The sequence below is a fragment of the Alexandromys fortis genome, unplaced genomic scaffold (assembly GCF_014885135.2).
Source record: "Alexandromys fortis isolate MF-2015 unplaced genomic scaffold, M_Fortis_MF-2015_v1.1 scaffold_107, whole genome shotgun sequence".
Classification (NCBI taxonomy): domain Eukaryota; kingdom Metazoa; phylum Chordata; class Mammalia; order Rodentia; family Cricetidae; genus Alexandromys; species Alexandromys fortis.
The window spans coordinates 5,103,485-5,125,610 of record NW_026067987.1 but is presented as its reverse complement, the minus strand read 5'-3'; the positions used below and the strand labels follow the sequence as shown (position 1 = coordinate 5,125,610).

The 22,126-nt window shown below is 39.8% G+C and overlaps 1 long non-coding RNA gene across 1 annotated transcript in view; it reads right to left on the bottom strand.

Annotated features, from left to right (window-relative positions):
* The window catches only part of LOC126511970 (uncharacterized), a 106,626-nt gene that overhangs the window by 7,415 nt on the left and 77,085 nt on the right, over positions 1-22,126 (bottom strand). The window contains exon 2 of the long non-coding RNA XR_007594844.1: positions 17,667-17,837. This is a non-coding gene — a long non-coding RNA (uncharacterized lncRNA). The remainder of the gene's footprint in view (positions 1-17,666; positions 17,838-22,126) is intronic.

The following is a 22,126-nucleotide window of genomic DNA, read 5'->3' as shown; positions in this document are numbered from 1 at the left end:
AAAGGACCTACCTAGCTTGCTGCAGGCAGGCTAGTGGGGACAAAGGAGCTAGCACCCTCCCGTTTGCCCTGACGATTCGGATTCGGTCCTAGAGCCCGAACAGGCTGGGCTGGGAGATGTTATGTGGTCAGAGAGGGAAGGGAGTCAGACGGAGGCGGGGGTAGGGTTGTGGGTGCAAGCTGGGTGGGATAGGAAGAGAGAGGAGGTATCGGGCAGAGTAGCCCCTGAGGATGACCAGGAAGTGTAGGAGACATACTTAATTTTTTAAGAGAGAAGATCTTTGGATAAGTATGGAGCTCGGTGGTAGAGCACTTGCAAGCATATGCAATTCTGTGGATTCTATTCTTAGAAAAGTAAAGAAGATGAGCAGGAGGGAGTAGATGTTATATGATATTTTTAACCACAAAGAGAGGTAAAATGAAGAACATGAGGAGAAATTTGAGGTGGTGAGTATGGCCATTGCCTTCACAATGGTGATGGCTTCACAGACATGTGCACAGTGAAGCAAATCAAGTTATAGTCACTCAGAATGTGTGGGCTGATTCTCTGTCAATCATCTCTCAGAAAAACTACAATGGATTATTGATCTGACGACCTTCTGTCTATCCTGTTAAAACTAAAACAACAGATTCAATGCAATGCCTTCCCTGGAATATTTTTCTTTCTTTTTCTCCTTCTCTTCTTCATCCTCCTTTCTTCTTCTATCTTGAAAGAAAAAGGATGATTTTTCTGGTACTTTGGGTCTCCTTATTCCTTCTCTAAAGTTCCTCTTCCTTCCAGGTGACTGCTTGTCTACAATGTGACTGTCCTCCATGCGACTCAACTGCAAAGGCTTTTGTTTGTTTGTTTGTTGTTTCTTTCTCTTCTCCATGCCCTTCTTCTTGGCAACTGTCATATTTATATCTTGCCTGATTTGGGATTTTTCTTTTAAACTCAAAAAAAAAAAAAAAAAAAAAAACCAAAGAATATATAGAAGGAAAAATATTGCTGTGGTCATTTTTGGAACGCAAAACTTCAATGTCCTTTAAAGGACAATTTTTAACTTCTTTTTTGTTTCCTTAGTGTGTTTGCATGTTTGTGAGTATACAGTCATGTGAACATGGAGTGTATGAAGAACGGAGGCTGATTTCTGGTATCTTCCTCAAGAACTGTCTACATTATTTTTAGAGACAGGATATCTCCCTGAATCTGGAACCTGCCAATTTGACAAGACTGTCTGGTCAGTGAGTCTGTCCCTACTGTCCTCCCTCAGCATTGGAAGTACAGGCCTACAGCACTCTGTCCGACCTTTGATACGGGTGCTGGGGAACCGAACTCACGTCCTCATACTTGCACAGCAAGCACTTAGCTGGCCGTGTCATCTTCCCAGTCCTTGAGGTACAATGTTTAACCTTATCAAGAATCAATACTTTGGAGCTCTGGGAAATCATTGGTGAAAAGGACAGGGAGTACTGTGGTCACATGATCACTTTATAAAGATTACATTCAAGACAATGATAGGTCACGTAACTACAGATAGATCCCTACAGAAAGTCTGTAGCAGCCCAGTTAAGAAACAGGAGTAGATTTCTGAAGGGGAAACTATGTGGACTCAGTAAACATTTCAGAGACAGTGTGTCATTTGGGAAAGTCATGTGGAAATGGACTTGAGGAAAGATTATAATTCATGTTTTAAATCTGAGTTATTAGAGTCATCTTTAGAACTCTTATGAGATTGTTTTTTCTGGAAGAAGTGCCTCATTTGCTGAGTGGCCAACTAGATAATAAGTGGCGCTGGTAACTTAGCTTTAAGTATTTTGTTTTTCAAATCTCGAGGAAAATGACCTCACGAGAATTCTCTAGTTGGGCTCTTCTGCTACTCAGATCCTCTAGGAGGAACTGGTGTTAATTTTTCAGACCTTCTCTGCATTTAATTTCACAATTAATAATTTGACGCATCAAGATTAAGCTGTGCTTAGCAGGGTCTTCTCAGAATAAAAGGAATGTGGTCGATGTAATTTAGCCAGAGAATCTAATGCAAGTGACTGCTCAGAGAAGCTCAAGAGACAGAAGCGGAAGCGACTGTCACATATGGTTTTTCTGGATCACCCTGGCTATTGATAAACACACACAGAGTAAGAAGAAAACTGAAAAAGCAGAATGGCAAGAGAAATAACCTGAAAAAGAACAGACATCAGCCATGGACATTCAGTGGATCCCATTGTTTCTCGTTGCTTGAGACAAAACACCAAAGGAGGGCAAGAAAGGTCCTTTGTGGATTTGTGGTTTTTTTTTGGGGGGGGGGGAATAATTTGAGAGTTAATCATACCATTTTGTCAAGTGACGTAAAAGCTGAGTAAGACACCTCCATGAAAGAAGCATTCTAAAATTTAGAATAATAGATATAAATTACCTAAACACCATGTTAGAAATATAGTTTACACTTAAAAATGGTTGTATATAACTTTGTTAGTATTATTTTTCACCAACCTGTTTTAAAGTATGGGTATAATGGGCTTGATCATTTTCCTAGTAAAAAAAATTTTGAAAACACTGAACAAGTTATGATAAACCAGAGCAATGTCTTTTTTAGTAGGTATACAGTTTTTTAGGTCTTAAATAGATAGCATCGTTATACCAGAAAGAGCCAGGTCTGAAGGCATCCTATAAGCTACGTGTTGAACAACAGGATGCCAATGGGAAAGAGAGAAACATCTGTGAGACTGTGGCTTAAAGTCACCATAAGAAATTTCTGTTCTGGAGAAAAAAAACAGATCTACTGAGCTAGGCATTGTAAAATGTAGTATTCAGCTTACTTTTGAGATATAACCTCATCTCACATGTGTTTATAAATGAATTGCACAACATTTATTAGGCAAATTCAAGTGTATATAAAAGCAGAGACTATTGCCATAACAATAGATACAAATTTAAATTTTAGTCTTTAAATGATTGAAACTCATGTTAATTTCTCTTGTATGTATTATTTTATATGGTACAGTTCTACAATATTATAATTATTACTTAAACCATTTTTATAAGTACATTTCAGGGAGTATAATAAGCATATATATCAAGAAAAGTTAAAATGTTCCTAGTCTTAACTATAATTCTTCTCATAAAGAATATATTAGGATTTATTGAAAAATTACTTATCTCCTTCCATATTGAACCAAAGGGGGAAATTATATTGGCCAATATTAATAGTCCACTAAAGTTCTAGTATGTCAGCAAACTAATGATATTATTCAACTGCATAAATGATATGGTATTCATCTTTTGTTTGTCTGGTTTTTGAGGCAAGGTATTTAGTATAGACGTGGCTGGATTCTTTCACTACAGAGACCAAGCATATCATGAACTTGAAGTTACGGCAATCATGCTACATCTGCCTCCCAAGTGTTGGAATACAGACATGTACCTCCTGATTCCTCTGAACTTCTTTCTAATAAGAAAAAAACTACAGTATTTTTTCATCAATATGATTAGATTTGTCAGAGACCATAGTTTTGAGTTGTTCCATCTTTACTGAAGGTCAAAGAGTTAAAACCCATTCTTGCTCCTCAAGAATAAACAACAGGATGTTTAGTCAAAGGTGTGGCTACTGGATGTTCTGCTACTCAAAGGCCAGACAACTGGATGTTTTGATGGGGGACTTCAGCCAATCGCGTGCTGTATAAGGTGTGTCCCCCCTCAAGGGCCACAAATAGCCTATAAAACCAATCGATGTGCGCTTGTTTCTCCTCTTTGTTTTCCTGCACTCCTGAATCTCTGGAACCCTGGCTTTGTAAGTCCCCCTTCTTCCCTTTATTAAAGCTGAATATTTTATATTAGAGCTAGTCTGGTTAATTCTAATTGCCAGTAGTTTATGCCCCTTCAATGTTTGACTTAGGGCATGGTTCCTAGACATTTTGAAATGTAAGGAGGTAACTACACTTGTTAGTTCATTGTATCATGGGAGGGAAGTCTTTTGCCCTCCCCTTTTGACTGGAGTATAGAAGGACTGTGAATAATAAACTTGAGGCTGTCACAGTCGTCACTGGAAGCCCTCCTGATTCTATCTTCTGTCTCTTGTCTATATCTTTTCTTAATCCTCAGTCCTCACTCCCCTTTCCAGGAACGTGCAAACAACTCAAGCCGAACCCGACATATATTAGTAGGCTAGTCCAATTAAAATAAAGAATTTTCGTGAATATGAGACATTTTAACTGTTGCTTCGGGATTAAGAAAAAAGAAAGACATACAAGAGAAAATCTGAGATAAATTCAAACAGTGTCAAAAATCATATCTGAGATTAATGTATAGTACGATTTTTATTTTTAATCTAGCTTAATTTTCATTAGTAATACCAATGACTAGTCTATATAATGAAAATATGACTATGTTTAAAGGCATTCATAATATTCATTCTAATACTTATCACACTATCAGAAGAGATATTTCTGAAGGTAGTTAACGAGATGACTGAACAATGATATTGAGGGAGAGATTCTAATGACAGATTACCTGTGACTTATTGCTGTTTATTCTGTAATTCCAGGACTTCACTGTGGTGCCAGAGACAGCAGAAAGCATAATTAGAATATTGAATTCCGATGCTGTCTTCAGGCTATCACTGTGTGGTGTGAAGGTCTTTTGAAATACTGAGTGACATGGCAGCTGCCCGTTATGTGACCTTAGGAAAGCCATGGATCGTCCCCAGGGCCATAGGTTGCCAGCACATTTTGTATGCATAGACTCAGAACAATCTATACAAGAAGTCACCCAACTGTAGATTCAGTTTTCTTGCAGTGAGTTTTCTTGCTGTGTCCTTGACCTATCTGGTTCCTACTATCCTTTCTTCTCCTCTTCTGCAGGATTCCCTGAATTCTGTCTAATGTTTGGCTGTGAATTTGCACTGTTCCATCAGTTGCTGGATGAAACCTCTCTGATGATAATTGGGCTAGGAACCAATCTGGTCACGGGAGATAGTCAGTTCGGCTATTGCTAGAGGTCTAAGCTGAGGTCTTCCTTGTAGAGTCCTGGGAAATTCCCTTGTGCCAGATTTTTACCTGACCCCAAAATGTTGACAGAGACTACTCATTCGTTTCCCGGCTATTCTGACCCAAAATAACCACACAAAACTGTATTAATTAAATCACTGCTTGGCCTATTAGCTTGTGCTTATTTTTTGCTAACTCTTACATCTTAAATTAACCCATTTCTATTAATCTGTGTATTGCCACATGGCTGTGGCTTACTAGCAAGGTTCTGGTGGACTCCTGTGGAGGCATCTGTCTCCTGCAGGTGGCTACATGGTATCTCTCTGACTCCGTCTATTCTCTACATAAATCTTTTCCAGCCTAGCTATGTTCTGTTAAGACATTGGCCAAAAGCAGCCTCTTTATTAACCAGTAAAATCAACACCACCAAATGCCTCCTCTTTCCAGTAGTCTCTTTCGGTACTCTCCCCATCCTCTGCCCCCATAACCTGATCACTCATGTTTCCCTCACCACCCATCCTTGGTTCACTCACAAAATTTTTTCTATTTCCCCTTCCAAGGGAAATATGGCTGCTCTTCCTCATGAATCCTCCTTGCTATCTAGCCTCTCTAGGGCTGTGGATTGTAGCATGATTACCCTTTATTTCATAACTAATATCCACTTACGAGTGAGTAGATACTATATGTTCTTTGGCCTGGGTTATCTCATTCAGGATGATTTTGTTTTAGTTCCATTCATTTGCCTTCAGATTTCCTGGTGTCCTTGTTTTTAAAAGCTGAGTAAAACTCCATCATATAAATGGACCACATTTTCTTTGCCCTTTCCTCGGTTGAGGGGCATCTAGATTATTTCTTGGTTCTGGCTATTACAAATAAAACTGCTGTGAACAGTTGAGCCAGTGTCCCTGTGGTATGATTGCATATCCTTTGGCTTTATGTCAATAGCTGGGTCTTGTAGGTTGATTCCTAGTTTTCTGAGGAACTGCCTCACTGACTTCCAAAGTGTACAAGTTTGCATTCCCACCAGCAATGAGTGTTCTCATTGCTCCACATCCTCTCCAGCATGAGCTGTTGCCTGCATTTTTGATCTTAGTCATTCTCACAGGTGTAAGATGGAACCTCAGAGTCATATTTGAGTTGCATTTCCCTGATGGCTAAAGATGTTGACCATCTCCTTAAGTGTTTCTTAGCCATTAAATACTAATTCTTAACCAGATATGAGCTTTGAAATATCTACTCCCATTGTGAAACAGACCTTTCCCACAGTTTTTTAGCAATGATGTCAGGAGAAACAGTCTCATACAGTAACTCAAACCTAACTTCACTATCTTTCTTCTCACTCCAGATTCCCTTATGTTGAATGCTAAACTGAACACATTAGCCCTGTCTGCTGCTAATGCATCTGCTGTGATTTTACTTTTTAAGTAATACTTAAGGCCCAAAGCAGCCACACTGAATTCTTTCTCCTCCCTGAATTACAGTTTTGCATGACCATTTATCAGGTGTATATTAGAGGAGAGTGTGGCTTTTAGACATTCCATTTGCTATATGCCATTTCTGATCTTTGTACAGACCTGTCATTTGTCACAGGATTTGGCTCTCGATTGTGTTTAGTTTTTAAGGCCTTGAGAACAAGTCAATCCATGTTCTAACACCTAATGATATGATTTATTCAACACAAAAGACTTGACTGCCCTCTACCCACCTCCCTGTAGACAAGTCTATGAAGGCGACACTGAATTAAAAAAAAAAAAGGTTCCCTCTTGGCTAAGGTTGAAGATTCATAAAGAGAAAAACCATAATTCAGCCCTAGACTTAAAGATATCTGGCACAATGTCAAAATATCCTGAAGTATTCATTTTTTTTCTGAAATGAGTCTAAATTAACCAGTGTCTCAATGTGCCTGTAGATTTGTTTTAAAAATCTGTTCAAATCTGAGATGTTAGAGGTTGGCAACACTAGTTCCAATAAAATGAAAACAAAATTCCCCAAAATGTATGACCAAGAATCAGGGCGGTGACTTCTCTGGGAACCTTCTTCCCTATGTATAAGCAAGACGCAAGACGTAGCTTATAAAGTGGCATCACCTTCCATGGACTTTGTAGCAAGATGTTTACAAAGCACAGAGGAGTGGATCTGGGAATGATAAACCTAACGCCATTGTCCTGTCAAGATTTTATTTGGGCTATTTGAATACACACTGATTCATTTTAAAATTTAGATTTTGCAATGCCTCCTTAAGATTTGCGTCTCTGCTTTAGAAACTGGGTTTGATGATTCATCTGTCACCCTGCTGGAAGTCCCCAAAGCACTCCAGTCCTTTCTCGAACATTGTGCTCATTTCAATTTCTATTTTTCCCTCTAAAAGAAACCTCTGTGCTCTTTTTGCAACAATAAGTGATTGTAATTAATGTCCTGAGTGGTTGATTTAAAAAAAAATCTTCCATCTTTTTCATAAAACAAAATGTAAAGATTAATAAAAACTATACTAGATATTCTAAAACAATATATTTACAAACATTTAGACCTTTGAATACCTAGTTAGGGGGTTCATTCCTAAAGCCTAGAGACATTTTTCTACTCTTTAGATGAATCATAAGGCTTGCCAAAATTCATGTGATTTTGGCTAATGAAGTCTTTTATTCAAAATTAAGTCTAAAAGAAGACTTTTCATGCATGTTAAAACATGCATGAAAGGTGGATGGTAGATGTTGTCAGGATTTGGGACTTTCTAATGTAAAGATGTGCATGGAAAACCTTGGGTCACCGTAAAAAGTAGCTCAACCGAATTAACCATGAGAATATATAGTTCTTAGAGGGCTATTAAATAATGGTTGACACTTGTGAAGGGAACAAAGCATTATCTAAGGGCATACCTCATAAATACATGGTCTTAATGGCCTTTCCATGCCACCCTTAATAAAGAATCTAAATGGCTCTTACTCATCAGCTAACCTGACATCCATCTCAGACTGCGGAGAATGGAAGGAACTTGGGATCACAGTCCAGCCTGGAGTCCAACCTCCGCCGTGCCGTAAGAAGGCAGTGGCCTATAAGAAATGAGTTTTGAAATGTCATCTGCCTGCATACATAATAAAAGTAAAATAATTCCTATTATACCACAGCTTTATATGTATATTTGTGTGTGTTTTCATTCTTTTATCCTATTCATTACATTTTTGGAAATTTTTATTCACTTATTTTGTGTACATGTGTAGGGTTGAAGAGCACATGTGCCGTGGCGTACATGTATAAGTCAGAGGACAGTCTGTGAGAGTCGGTTCTCTCTTTCTGCCACCTCCGTTCAAGGGACTGAACTCAGCTCATCAGACTTGACTGCAGGCTGGCCCTTTACCCACTAAACCTCCTTGCCAGCCCCTCTATTACATTTTTAAATGCTGCTTTCATAGCACCGATTGAATAGCAGCTATATTTTGAAAACTATGCCTTAGAACATGTCTGATATGTCACGTTTTTAGGAAAATGCACGGACATTGATGATCCCGATCCAGACCAGCAGCAACAGAGGCCTCTCACGTTAGCTTACACTCAAAGGTGACAGAGCCCTTACAAGTGCTAACCTACTTCCTGGTCCTGGGGGCTTAATGAGAGCTCTCTCTCTCTCTCTCTCTCTCTCTCTCTCTCTCTCTCTCTCTCTCTCTCTCTCTCTCTCTCTCTCTCCCTCTCTCTCTCCTTCTGTGTGTGTGTGTGTCTTTGTGTGTACGTATGTATGTGTGTGTGCATGTGTGTGCAGTATTTGCTCACATGTGTATTGGGGGTACATACTCCCACATAGGAAGAAAGCCATTGTCCTACTCTGTCAATCTCTCTTTATTACCTTAAGATGTTCTCACTAAACATGGAGCTAGGCTGGCACCAGCAAGTCCCATGGATCCTCTTGTGTCCCCCAGCCCAGCCCCACTCTGGAGTAAGCAGCACGTGTGACTGTGTTCAGCTTTTGTATGTAGATGCCTTGTCCTTGCGCATGCACAGCAAGTGCTCTTAGTGGCTGAGCCATCTGTTCAGCCACTTAGGAACACTGAGCCTAAACCCAATGGAGACATCGCTAATAGGCATATTTGGCTCGGGCCGCTCTCATTCTCTACATCTACTGTTTCATCCACGCTGAGATGCTTCCGTCCTTCCTTGTTTCCTTTGTCATCACTGTAGCCCAGCAACTCAAAGCTCATACTCACATCACTGAGTCAAGCCCTGGTTGCTCACCCACCTCTGACTGCTGGAAGATTGATCATGTAAAGCCTTGCATTCACTGCCGCCCACGCTGATGAGCACCAAGAATGGTGCTGACTTACAGAACACTGAAGCCATCCGTGTTTGCACACTGCTTACTTCGTAGCAGGAATCGTACTGTGCTATTGCTCACTCTGTATTTTCATTAACTCTCAATGAGTCTCACTCAATAAGCATTGCTTTCTCTTTAATAATTGTGGGACAGTGAGGATTTCAATATCATGAAAAACAATCCCATGACCTATAGGTGTTCATTTTTCTTTGGATGTTAGAACAAGTTTCCAAAGTCCTTAGATAGTAAACCCTGCAAATTAAAAACTATAATTATGTTTACAATTATATTTATAATTATAACTTTTATAACTCGTCAGCTTACAGCGCTAGTGGGTAGAGTTCTTCCCATGCTGACACTGTGGTGCTGGCAAGCCTGTACGGTTCTCTAAAACCCTAGGCTTGCGGGGAGTCCACTCCTGGCCTTTCCAGCTTACTCGGGCTGCCACATTCCACAACTTATGGCTGTTTTCCATTCTTAGAGCCGGCAGTCACAGGACTCTAACCTTTGTTTGCCCGGCCACAGCTCCTTCAGGGACTCTTCTGCCTCCTTCTCGTAACCCTTATAAGGATTACAAGCGCCCCTCTGATTACATTAGACGCACCTGGACACCCAGGATAGCCTAACTGTCTCAAGATCCTTAACTTACTCACATTCGCAAAGCCATTCTCCCTAATAAGGCAACAATTACAAGCCCCACGGATTAAGCCCTGATATCTTTGGAGCCATCATTCAGCTTCCTTCACATAGAATAAACATTCCTTTCAAGTGTGCATAGAACATTTATCTCTACAGACTACCTTCTGGCCCATAAAGTCAATCTCAATAAATTTATAAAAATTAGAATTATACAAAATGTCCTTTCCTGGCCACAAGTGAATTAAGATACAGTTTGAAATGAAAGAAATATCTAGAAAAATCTCCAAATAACCAAACATTATAAGATGCTAAATCATTCTGAGATTTAAAAAAAATCACAAGAAACATTAGAAAATACTTTGGGTAAAAATAAAAGCACAATGTACCAACATTAGGGGGCACAGGTGAAGTATTGTTGCATAAAACACTTGTATTTCATTTAAAAAAAAAAGATACAGAAACAGTAATGTGTACTCCCATCTTACAAAGAAGACAAACTAGAAGAAAAAAAACTAAACTCAAAGCAGTAGAAAAAATACAGAATTATTTTTATTGAAAGTCTCAAACTGATTTTAGCCACACACACAAAAAAAAAAACCTCTGTAATGATAATCACTAAAGTCTACTTGTGATACAATGGGATATAAAAATAAACAAGGTGGACGTTGGTGGGCTGTGGCAGAGGACAGACAAACTATATAACAAGGGATCCAAGACATCTTAACCTGGAAGGGAAAGCCCTTATTGTACACATCACTTAGGCCCCTTCTTGAAACGAACACAAAATGAATCAGATTTTTATAGTATGAGTAACAGTCAGTGTTTTTTTTTTTAATATAAAGTCTTTGTGATCGTGGAGTAGGTAAAGATTTCTTAAATCAGATAGCTACAAGAAGCAAGCATTCAAAAAGTTTTTGATCAATTGAAGTGATATATATTTCAAAAGTCTGTTCTTAAGAAAACACCATTAAGAAATGAAAAACAAGCCGTAGGACTGAAAAATTCCATATATACATCACAAATAATCTTGCTATATTTAACAAATAAAAGCTAAAGGGTGTCAGCGTAAGTCCGTATAAGCAATGACTTTCTGAATGAGTTTATTCTGTGTAACATTGAGAACATGAGTTCATGTTGAAACATCATCAATGTTTATCTGAAAATCGAGTGTCAAGTGGCTGTTTGTATTTTATCTAACCACCCTGTTTCCAAGCAACATGTATTCTGAATGGGTTAAGATTTTTTTTCACATGCTTCTTAATATGCTAAGACAAGCAAAGTATTTGACAAAGGAGGTGAAACTTAAGGCCCTGTTTACATGTTGGGGGGGGGGAATAGTTTGGAAAATAGTGTGCCAGTTTCTTAGGAAATTAAACACATCATTTCAACTGCAATTTAGCTCCTAAGTATTTTTCCAAGGAAAAAATGAGAATCTTGTTATCCTTAAACACTAGCAGATAAATGTTTTCCGCACCTTCACTCGTACATGTCAAGAACTAGAAACAAGTGTCCATCAACGAGATTATGAATAAACAAGCCATGGTGTGTGAAAATAATTACAACCAAAAAGGAGACAAGAGTTCACACATACACAGCAACACAGATCAATCTTCTCCAAAACAGAGACAGAAATCTGCATACTGCGAACATGTGCTGCCCTTCCCCACTTCGTGTGCATACCATCTCAAAAATCAAGCTACGACAAGATGAGTGAAATCAGAAAAAAAAAAAAAAACAGCAACTTTTTTCTCGAGCGTGGAGAGCAGTAGTCAGTTGAAGGGAAGGAAACACAAGCGAAACTTTCAGAATGATATAATTGCTTCATATGCTATTGTAACAACGGGGAGGATAAGTGTTGACGTTTCAGATTAACAGAATGAATCTTATTTGGTCAAAGAAATCGAGAAAACATGAAAAGAAATCACAGTGTTAAAGTATGAAATAGTGAACAGAAATGAGAGCCCCGGGGCATGCCACTAGCATCTATGTGGTGCCGGTTTGCAGACGTGTAGCTATGGGATCGTGGAGGCTTCCACCTAGATTTCAAGGAAGCTCTTTTGCGGCCCCTCCGAATTGGTTGGCTCGGTCAAGAAGAAGCTGAATATCCCCTTCACAGGCACCATCTGTCAGAAACTCATCGGAGTGGGTGATGAACCCGAGCTTTTTACTTTCTATGAGAAGCACACAGCCACAGAAGTTGCTGCCGCCGCTCTGCATAAAAAGTGATGTGGCCTGAATTCACGATTACTGACGAATATCTTTCATATCACCATAGAACCTTCATCTGGTGATGGATGGAGATAGAGACAGAGACCCACACTGGAGCACTGGACTGAGCTCCCAAGGTCCCAATGAGAAGCAGATGGAGGGAGAACACGAGCAAGGATGTCAGGACCACGGGGGGTGCACCCACCCACTGAGACAGTGGGGCTGATCTATTGGGAGCTCACCAAAGCCAGCTGGACTGTGACTGAAACAGCATGGGATAAAACCGGACTCTCTGATCATGGCGAACAATGAGGACTGATGAGAAGCCAAGGTCAATGGCAAGGGGTTTTGATCCTACTTCATGTTCCGGCTTGGTGGGAGCCTAGCCAGTTTGGATGTTCACCTTCCTAGACATGGACGGAGGGGGGAGGACCTTGGACTTTCCACAGGGCAGGGAACCATGACTGCTCTTTGGATAGGAGAGGGTGGGGGAGAAGAGTGGGGGGAGGGGGAGAAGAGTGGGGGGTGGGGGAGGGAAATGGGAGGCTGGGAGGAGGCGGAAACTTTTTTTTTCTTATTCTCAATAAAAAAAAAAAAGAAATGACAAACCAGGTTTTCCCATGAAGCGTGGTGTCTTGACCCATGGAAGAGTGTGCCTGCTGTTGAGTAAGGGGTGCTCTTGTTATAGACCAAGAAGAACTGGAGGGAGTGGAAGTCTGTTTGCAACACAGTTACAATTGAATGTCAATTTGAGTATTCCCAACTTGGCTATCATAAAAAAAAAAATAATTGAGAGAAGAATATTTCTGGACTGACCCTTACTGTTGTATTTCAGTGTTTAGGGCTCACACTAGTGGATGAGCTAGCAGAATCCAAAAGCTTTTTGGTCTCTAGAAGCTGTTCAATCTAAAGAAGATGATGTTCACCAACATGTCTTTAATAAGGAAGAAAAGATGTCCAGGACCAAAGCACCCAAGGTTCAGCATCTTGTTACTCCATGTATCCACAAATTCCAATCCAGTGCTCTGAAGAAACAATGCACTGAGGAAAATGAGGAGGAGGTTATGGGATGTGCTAAATTTTTGACCAAGAGAATGAAGGGAGTCAAAGAAAAACACCAGGAACTGTGGTCAAGAGATGTGGATTGTTCCCACTGAAAGTTTCCACTTCAATACACTTAGATAGGGCTTACTCCATCTTAGTGCAGCTAGTGCTTGAAATAAAAGAATCATTATTGCAGATGAGCTGAGATAGCACATTCATAAAGAGTTCCCAAAAACTTCTGCTTAAATCACAGGAGGGTGAGATCACGAGGAAGAAAGGCAATGCCAGCACAGAGGACTGTAAATTCCAAAAGATATCCCACGTTACTCTTTCCAATACAGCTATATATTGTTTTAAAACATTAGACATCTATCACTTAATATTTACCTGGCTTCTAAACTGAATTTGACACACTTTTCTTCCTCTTGGAAAAGTTTTGGCATAAAAATATTAAAATTTGAGTCACTATTCAACCCAAATGTTTATATATTCAATTAAGGAGGCTGAATTTTCATGTGACAAAAAATAATTCAACAGATAGAAATGCCATAAAGAGTTGATTTATCCTACAAAAGGGAAGAATGTGCCATTTTCCAAGGTACAGATGTGGCATTACTTAGCATCAGAACCTTGTAAAATGTGAGCATATAAAACATAGAATATCCTAGGCATGTTTAGTAGAAAGTATAAACACTGAGACAGGGTGGTTAGCATATAAAGACCTCAACTGAGTTCCCTTGAACTTATTACCTTACCAATCTAAACACAGGTCTAGACCCCGCTAAGGGATGGGTGGTTTATTTTTATAAAGCAGCGCAAAGATGTAATAGACAGTGTGAGTACCTAAAACCCCAGTTAACCTCACAAATCTCAGATAAAGGGAAACCACTCAGCAGCCAGTTAACAGTCAAATGGCAATTCTGAATCACAAATTGACCAAGACACAGTGATGTGGGCAGCCATCTGCTTTGTTAAAAAAAAAAATGCTTTTCATTAAGAAGGAAAGTGTGTACAGTTTGTCTCGTACATCATGTAAGAAGCAGAAATACCCAGGCCAACTTTGCTTTTAAAAGTAAATCAAGAACAGAAAGATTAGTAAATGGAACCTGTCAGAGTGGAAGCCTGGTTAAGTATCAAAAGGAAGTTCGAGGATCCTATCATTAATTTGAAAGTATTAACAGAGCTAGATCTCCATGCCTCGAGGACCTGGTGTTGGCTGGAGCAATGTGAAATATGAATGGACTTAGGGACAGTAAGCGAAATGTGCTTGCTTTCACAGCAGGAAATAGAGCCTCAACAATGACATGTTTGGAGAGCGCGTGAGAACAAAATGGGCTAGACAGCGGGTGCCCAAGCCGGGCAGACACTGCTTTTGTAACTGGAGCAGTTTCTTTAACATTCCTACAAATGCATCGCAATTCATGTATCAAATGAACAAATTCACACTGAACCTCTACAGTATGATAATTCCTAAGAAACAGTTGTTGATAGGATAATGTCTCTTCCTTCTGAAGTTTACATTGAATTAGGAGAAGCAGGCAAAGCTCAGTTTCATACAATATGATATGGAGAGAAGAACTGGCGTGCTAAGGAAGCTTATAGAAAGAAGATTTGGTCTACACAATGATGCTGGAAGAACTTATGTCTTAGGGGTGCGAGGAAGATATCTAAACTTGCTATGGTACAAGGAGCAGGTGTGAGAATAATGGGGCAGGAGAGATTAGCGAGAGGGGAACAAGGCTCAGCTAACAGTCTTGTATACCATGCTATGGAGTCTAAAATGTTCTCTCGAGAACAGCAGAGAGATTCTGAAACATGACTAAGTTTTCTCGTCAGAAATGTGAGTGCAGAGAACAGATAACGGGGCAAGCTGGACACAAGAGATGGTACAATAATGTACAAGATAGAGGTTGACCACTTTGGCTGAGAAGAAGTGGTGGAGATGTAAGGAAGGGAATGGGTTTTAGCAGCAACCAGGACACAGAAGCACCAGGACTGACGATTAACATTGAGAGTTTTGAAGAAGACCGTGTACTGGAAATTTCTGTTTGGTGCAGATTTGGAATAGAGATGACAGAGTGTCCTCATCATCATAGAGCCCCTCTAGTTGTCAGGAGCCGTTTTTCCTCCTAAAAATCATTACAGGAACCATTGCCCTGGGGAGTCTGCAGAGAACCCCACACCCATAATTGTGTTAAGAATCGTTCTATTGACAGAACCTACCCCACCCAATTAAGCTAATCTGTTAGCGGAACCCGCCTCACATTCCAGCTATCCAGGGAACTAGGTGTGGCAACTCGTGACTCCCTGGCCTCTGTGATCTGACTGAACATAACCTCCTGGTCTACCTGACGAACCTGAACCACGTGACCTGGACCACGTGGCGAGATCCCATGCCCCTGCCCCCCAAGCCCTCATCCAGGGGCTATATAAAAGCAGCAACCCTGATCCTAATAAACTGAGGCTTCGACAAATCTTTGCCTAGCCTCCTCCTTCTTTCCTAGCCCATTTATCTTCCAGATAGCACCCCTCCGTGACCCTGGAATAACTGGCTGCAGGGTGGGTTACAACCCCTAGACTAAGTGACCCACCCAAGGCGGCAACATCTAGTAGCTTGTTTGGGCATTTGTAGGACAGTCTTGAGAAATTAATAAAAGGAAAGAGGGGAAGGGATGGAGGGGAGTATAAAGACAGCCTAATATGACATGCCCTCTGGAAGTTCCTTCAAGAGTTGGTACATAGTAGATCTAATTAGATCATGGGAGAGTCCATGAAGCGGCTAACTCTGTCTAAAATCAATAGGTCAAGGCTACTATCAGTGAAGGAGTTTTGGTGAGTGTGTTGTTATCAAAGAGGAAAGAAGTGAGGATGAACCTCAGTGGTGGAATGCTTATTTAGTATATGCAAGATCGCGGGTTCATGCCCTAGCATTGTCAAAAACAAAAATATTTTTTAATTGGGATTGACTCCTTCCTGGCATCTTATATCTTGCCTTATCATGTGATGTTTTCTGAATATGGTTGATTCTACTTTTGCCTCTCCATCCTTTTGTAGCACAGCCAGGGACCTCGTGCTAGATCATTATTGTCATGCTGTTTGTACCTTCCAAAGAAATCTCTTTACTTTTGAAGTAATCAAGCCTCAAGCATTTTGTTTTAGAAAAGCAAATGAACTAAGAGAGAAAGCTAAAGTAATAGTAATAAAAGAAACCTACCTGTTGAAATAGGTGCAGCAGGGCTGCGTCCCCAATACCCGGCCGCTTGGCTAGCTCATGCCCGAAATAACAACACACAAACTGTATTCATTTAAGAACTGCTTGGCCCATGAACTCTAACCCTTACAGGCTAATTCTCGCACCTGGACTAGCCCATTTCTAATGATGTGTGTAAGCACCCCAAGGTGCGCTTACCGGGAAGATTCTAGCCTCCGTCCATCATGGTGTCTCTGCTCCAGAGAGCAGAACTGTCGGGTCTGTCCGGGAGCAGAACAGAGTCTGACCTCACTTCCTCTTCCGCCCAGAATTCTATTCTGTTTACTCCTCCCATCTATGTTCTAAGCTATGAGGCCAAGCAGTTAGTTTATTGCTCAGCCAATGAAATCAACAGATGATATATGACACTCCCACATCACCTACCAGAGAAGCATGAACATACATGCCATGAGAGGAGAAAGGGGGAAGAAAAGCAAATGGTCAGTATGATATTACACTACGGTGACAGGAAAAAAATAACTCAGAGATGAGGAGCAATAGGAGCTTTAGCAAATAAAATAAAAAAAAAAATGAGATGAAGAAGACCAGAAGATCGCGGAAGCCAAAGGAGGGGAGTCTTGTGAGAACAAGGATGTGTTCAACAGCACTGGATACTGCAGAGGAAGTATAAAATGGAGACTATAAAATATCCATTAAATTTAATAACATTTACACAAATAATAGCTGGCCTTCATTGTGCAGCCATGGGCTCCCTCCTTCATGGGGAGGAAGGAAGCTATCGTCAGTGTTTCTCTGTGACCTGCTGGTTCTCTAAAGCCACCGGTTCTCCTCAGACCCTCCAGCTGGACACTGCCCCGCTTTTCTCCTGCAGTTTGCTTTTGCGCTGCTCTAAACGTGTCCTGCTGCCCTTCCTTTTATAACTTTGCAGCAGAATTACCTCCCCCAGCCTTGTTATCAATGAGAAAGGCTTAACCATTATTAGCAGCTCATTACTTACAGTGCCCTTGAAAGAGATGTCGTGGACGCCAGTCCTCACCTCCTTAAACACACACAGACACCACACACAGTGAACCTATCCTATCCCCCCCATGCCTCCATCACCCACCTCCTTTCTTCAGTGACATTCCCTCTCCTGGTGGAGTTAACTCTACATGCTTGACTTCCATTTACCTTTAAGCTTCTCAGAAGCACAGGCAGCTGCTTGTACTTGGATCTTGCTCGCCTGTCCACCCTGTGAATACTTCTTCATAAATATTTACCAAATTTAAAAGTGGTTTGATTGAATGCATTAAAAGCTTACCTGTCTTTCTTCTGTCCCCAGTTCTTGGTAGAGGCTGGAAAGTCTTTCAAACTTTTTTTTACTTTTGAAGATGAATTCTTTCCACTGTGGGTCTGAATTAAAGGCCTCACTCATTCTGTAGTTTTCATCAGTGAGTTGTATTTATTCTTTAAGTTGACATTTAATGAGTTGCTGTATAAAAAGGCATTTTTGACAGGTTAAGGATATTTTTATTTAATTCATATTAACAAAACAATATTAGTTTGAATCTGAATTGTAGGAATAAATGAACTCTTCCAAGACAAATGTATCTGAGGCTGAAAAGTATTTTATAAGATTCAACATCCTTCCCTCACAAGAGCAATCTACAATTCATAATAGAAAGACCACTAAAAGTTAGGTGATCTGTGCAAAGTCCCTACTTAACACACTCAATAATAAAAGATCAGTATTCTCTCTAAGATCATGAACAAGAAAGAAATGTTGTCATTACCTATTTTTTGCAATAAAAACAAAATAGCTAATGTGGGGTAAAAGAGAGAGGAAAGCAATTAGAGATCTAAGACTGTGGTATTGGCTCCTACTCTGACTTACTGAGGGCCTGTGAGAGATGTCACTGCAATGGTGGCCTGTGTGCAGGAAGCACCACAAGTGGTGAAACAGGAAGCCACAGGGCAGTCTCTGCTTGTAATATCTGCGAATCTTTTAGAAGATGTGTTCTGATGGCAAAGTCGCATAGCTAGGAGTGGGTCTATGAAGGTCATAGCTACCTTACTAATCCCAGCAGAACTCTCCCTCTTTCTAGGCTCCATCTGACAGAGAGGCTCCTGTTGCCATGCCTCCTCCATAGATCTAAAATTCTTCTGAATGTGTAAGCCAAATAAGTTATTCCTCTGTTCTTAAGACAGTTTGTCTAATATTTGGAACACAGTGACATGAATGTAGTCAATGTTATGGAATCTAACGGGACCTAAAATAGCAATACCAGTTCTGGAAAAGAAGAACATGAAAGTCAGAATACTCATGCTTCAAAGCATATCAAAAAGCTAACTGAAACCGCACAGTGTGGATAGGAAAACAAAGACACAGGTAAACATAATAGAAAGAGATTCCAGGAAGAAATCTTGGCAAATGTGGCTGGATGATCTTTGACAAATTGTTAAGGCCATTTAATCAGGGAAGGACATGCTCTTGAATAAGTATTCCTGGGAAAACTTGATATCCACCCAGCAAGCCTTCTTGCACATTGAGTAAACTTAGAGACTACAAGGCCTGCTTCTCCACAGATCAGCTGGAGCTAAGAGAGGTAGGAATGAAAGGAAGAGGCATAGCTTGGTGAGGATCAACAATTTGGGTATTTACAGGGGGAAGTGGGAGTGTCAGAGAAAACTGTGTATGCTTTCTGTAAAAATTCTATCTCAGGGAGCCACAGTTTATGACGTAGGCATCTTTGGAAGTCAACTTGGAAGACAGAAAGAAAAACCACGCCTCTACTGTGATGGTAGCCCAGAGAAGGTCCCAAGAGACTCTATTACTCATCCATTAAAAGGACACTTCTCCAAAGTCAACAAAAGCAAGAACAAAATGATGGTTATAAAATAACAAAGTCCCTGACACAATTCTCCATGCAAACAAAGACAAAGGAATTACCACCCCAAATGGGTAGTGACAGGGGGAAAGACAAGAGAAGGGGCAAGAAAGATGTATAACATACACTTACACACACACACACACACACACACACACACACACACTCCTCCACATCAGAATCGCCAGAAACTCTTAGTTCATTTTTCCCTGTCTTTGGTTCTCAGGGAGACTAGTTCAACACTCTTCTCAGATTAAAAACCTGGCTCTTATGACCTCAAAGGCACAGACTTCCCCTTCACAGAAGGTCAAGCAAACTTCATTAGTGTCTGTTCTTCTTCCATCACAATTCCCCACTGCCTGTCACATGACGCTGTCTTCTTTGAGTAATCTAAATGCAAACTATCAGCAAACACAAATATTGTATAACTAAGTTCATTTAACTTTAGTCATTCTGATGTGGTCCAACCCTGGAGGCCAGTACTGCTGGACATCAGTTACAGAACTTCATGAAGAAGCAAGGTTGACATTTCCTAATTTAGGAAGATACACTGCAGAAAATCTCACACAGAGGAATTGCCCTGTGTCTTAGTTTATTACTAAAGGACAGATCAATTAACGTCTGCAAATATGGTAAAAGAAAGCTCAAGGCACCATTATTTACATGGTCCCATCAGAAAGCAAAAACAAACTTTAAAGACTTACAACTGATAAACCTGAGAAAGGTGAACTTATGAGCTAAATATACCAAGAAAAACTGCTAAAGATAAGCACTATAGAAACATTATAAAAATATCTATAAGGCAAAAAAAATTAAAAACTTCTGCCTAATAGTAATATATATTAATTGTATGTGTGCATATATATTTCTTGCCTAAAAGTATGTTAATTTTTCCAGAAATATACAAAAATGCAATACTTATCAAATATTCTAGGGAATAAAGACTAATGTTTTTGAATTGTTAGTGGTATTTACATGCAAATAATGAGAAATTAGGACTATCTTGGGATAAGAGATTAGATCAATGAACTTTTCCATCTCTATACAATGAAATATATTAGACTGTGAAACCCTGAAAACATTTGATTAAAAGCATCAAACAGTATATATCCTATATCAATAAACTTTTATCATGTAATATCAATTTTGCAAAAGTAGTTTTCAATCCACATAAGTATGTTCGCACACACCCAGATTAAAATTAATCAAAATATATGCACTAAACTATAGGTCTAAAAAATCCTGCTTTATTTATTTTCATTGAATATGGATTATCAATTAATACAAAGGAATCAAAACTTGAATATGTGACAACACTCTCCCCATTTTTCCCTCCCTAAAGCTGTACAATTGTTAGACATGAGAGGCATGAAGACAAGGAAGAGATAAAGCTGAACTCAGCCCAACAGGTGCTGTTCTCAGGAAATCTTAAAAGATGGTTCACCGTGGGTTGGGAATGCAGGAGGCCCCAGAAGGTATGGTAGAGGTGAGCTCAGTTTAAGGGGCAACAAGTGTAGACTTGCTTGTTAGATGTGGAGCTGAAAAATGAGATTGCATTTTAAAAATGTATGTTTATTATTCTGAAGAGGAGGTTGAGTTTTGCAGTAAAGATACACCCTTGTTCTTGGCTGGTGTTTAATCTGGAATGAGAACTGGGAAACCTGCCTTTCACCTACTGATCATGTGCCTTAGGTCCCTGCAACAGACTCTCTGAGTTGGGAGATCTTGGTTCCAGATGAGCATAAAAGTTGTCCTAAGTGATCTTTTTTATGAGTGCAAAAATCTCCCAACACCTACATAAAAAGTCCGGCATGGTTGTATGTGCCTATAATCCCACTGCTGTAAGCAAAAAAGAGAAGCAGACCTCAAGAGCTCATGGGCAAATCAGACCAACAAAACTCCAGTAATAGACCTTGTTTGAAAGGAAATAATGATGCAGACCCATGGGTGAAAACATTCACATACTCATGTAATACACACACACACACACGTGAACAACACACACAAATAATAAAAAATAAAATGAATCTTCAAAGAAAGTAGTTTAGAAAAAAAGTCCAACCATTGGGAAATCTGGCATTGCAAACTGTGAATCACAAGCTTAAGAAGCCAGAGATGTGATGAATGATGTTCTTAACATTTAAGGAGGCAATGACTACAAACTGCCGTGTGCTGAATTTAGTCATCAAAATATATCCTCGGATCGCACATACTACACACACGCACATGCACACATGCTCACACACACTCGTGCACATGCATGCACACATGTATACACACACACATTTAAAACTTTAAGTATGTAAAGACTTTAAGAAAAAGCATTATGAAAATTACATGTGTCTGCCAAGTAGCCAGGTTGCAATATAAATTACATTTTCTGGTGTCTTTTTGACGTTCTGCCATCCTGAACTTGATGTTTTCCATTTAAAAAAAAGAAGAAGAAAAAAAAAGAAAAAATACAGCTGATTTGAAAAAGTGACATTTAGCTCTGTACTTGTAAATATTTATGGACATTTCCAAAGAATCCATAAGCTTACCTACATTTTTTCCACAGTTTCTAAGGTGTCTAATGCATCACGTTAGATCTCACATGTTGTCCTCTTACAATAAAACCTTCAAATGAGAAGGTGATAACCCAAACAATCTGACACCAATCAGCAGGCACTCAGAAGGGGGGAAAAAACAGGAGGTGGAAATAATCCATAAAATTGGCGTGTGTTTAATATGAAGGTAATTTTTTTCCAAAAAATATTTTCTCAAGATGGAATTTGTTCAGAATTCACAGGGTTAATAGACAGCTTTTAAAAAAGCAACCAGTGGATGTCAGTGACCCCACCCCTTCTGACTTTCACCTTCACTCCCGTGGCAAGTAGGATATGGACGCATTGTT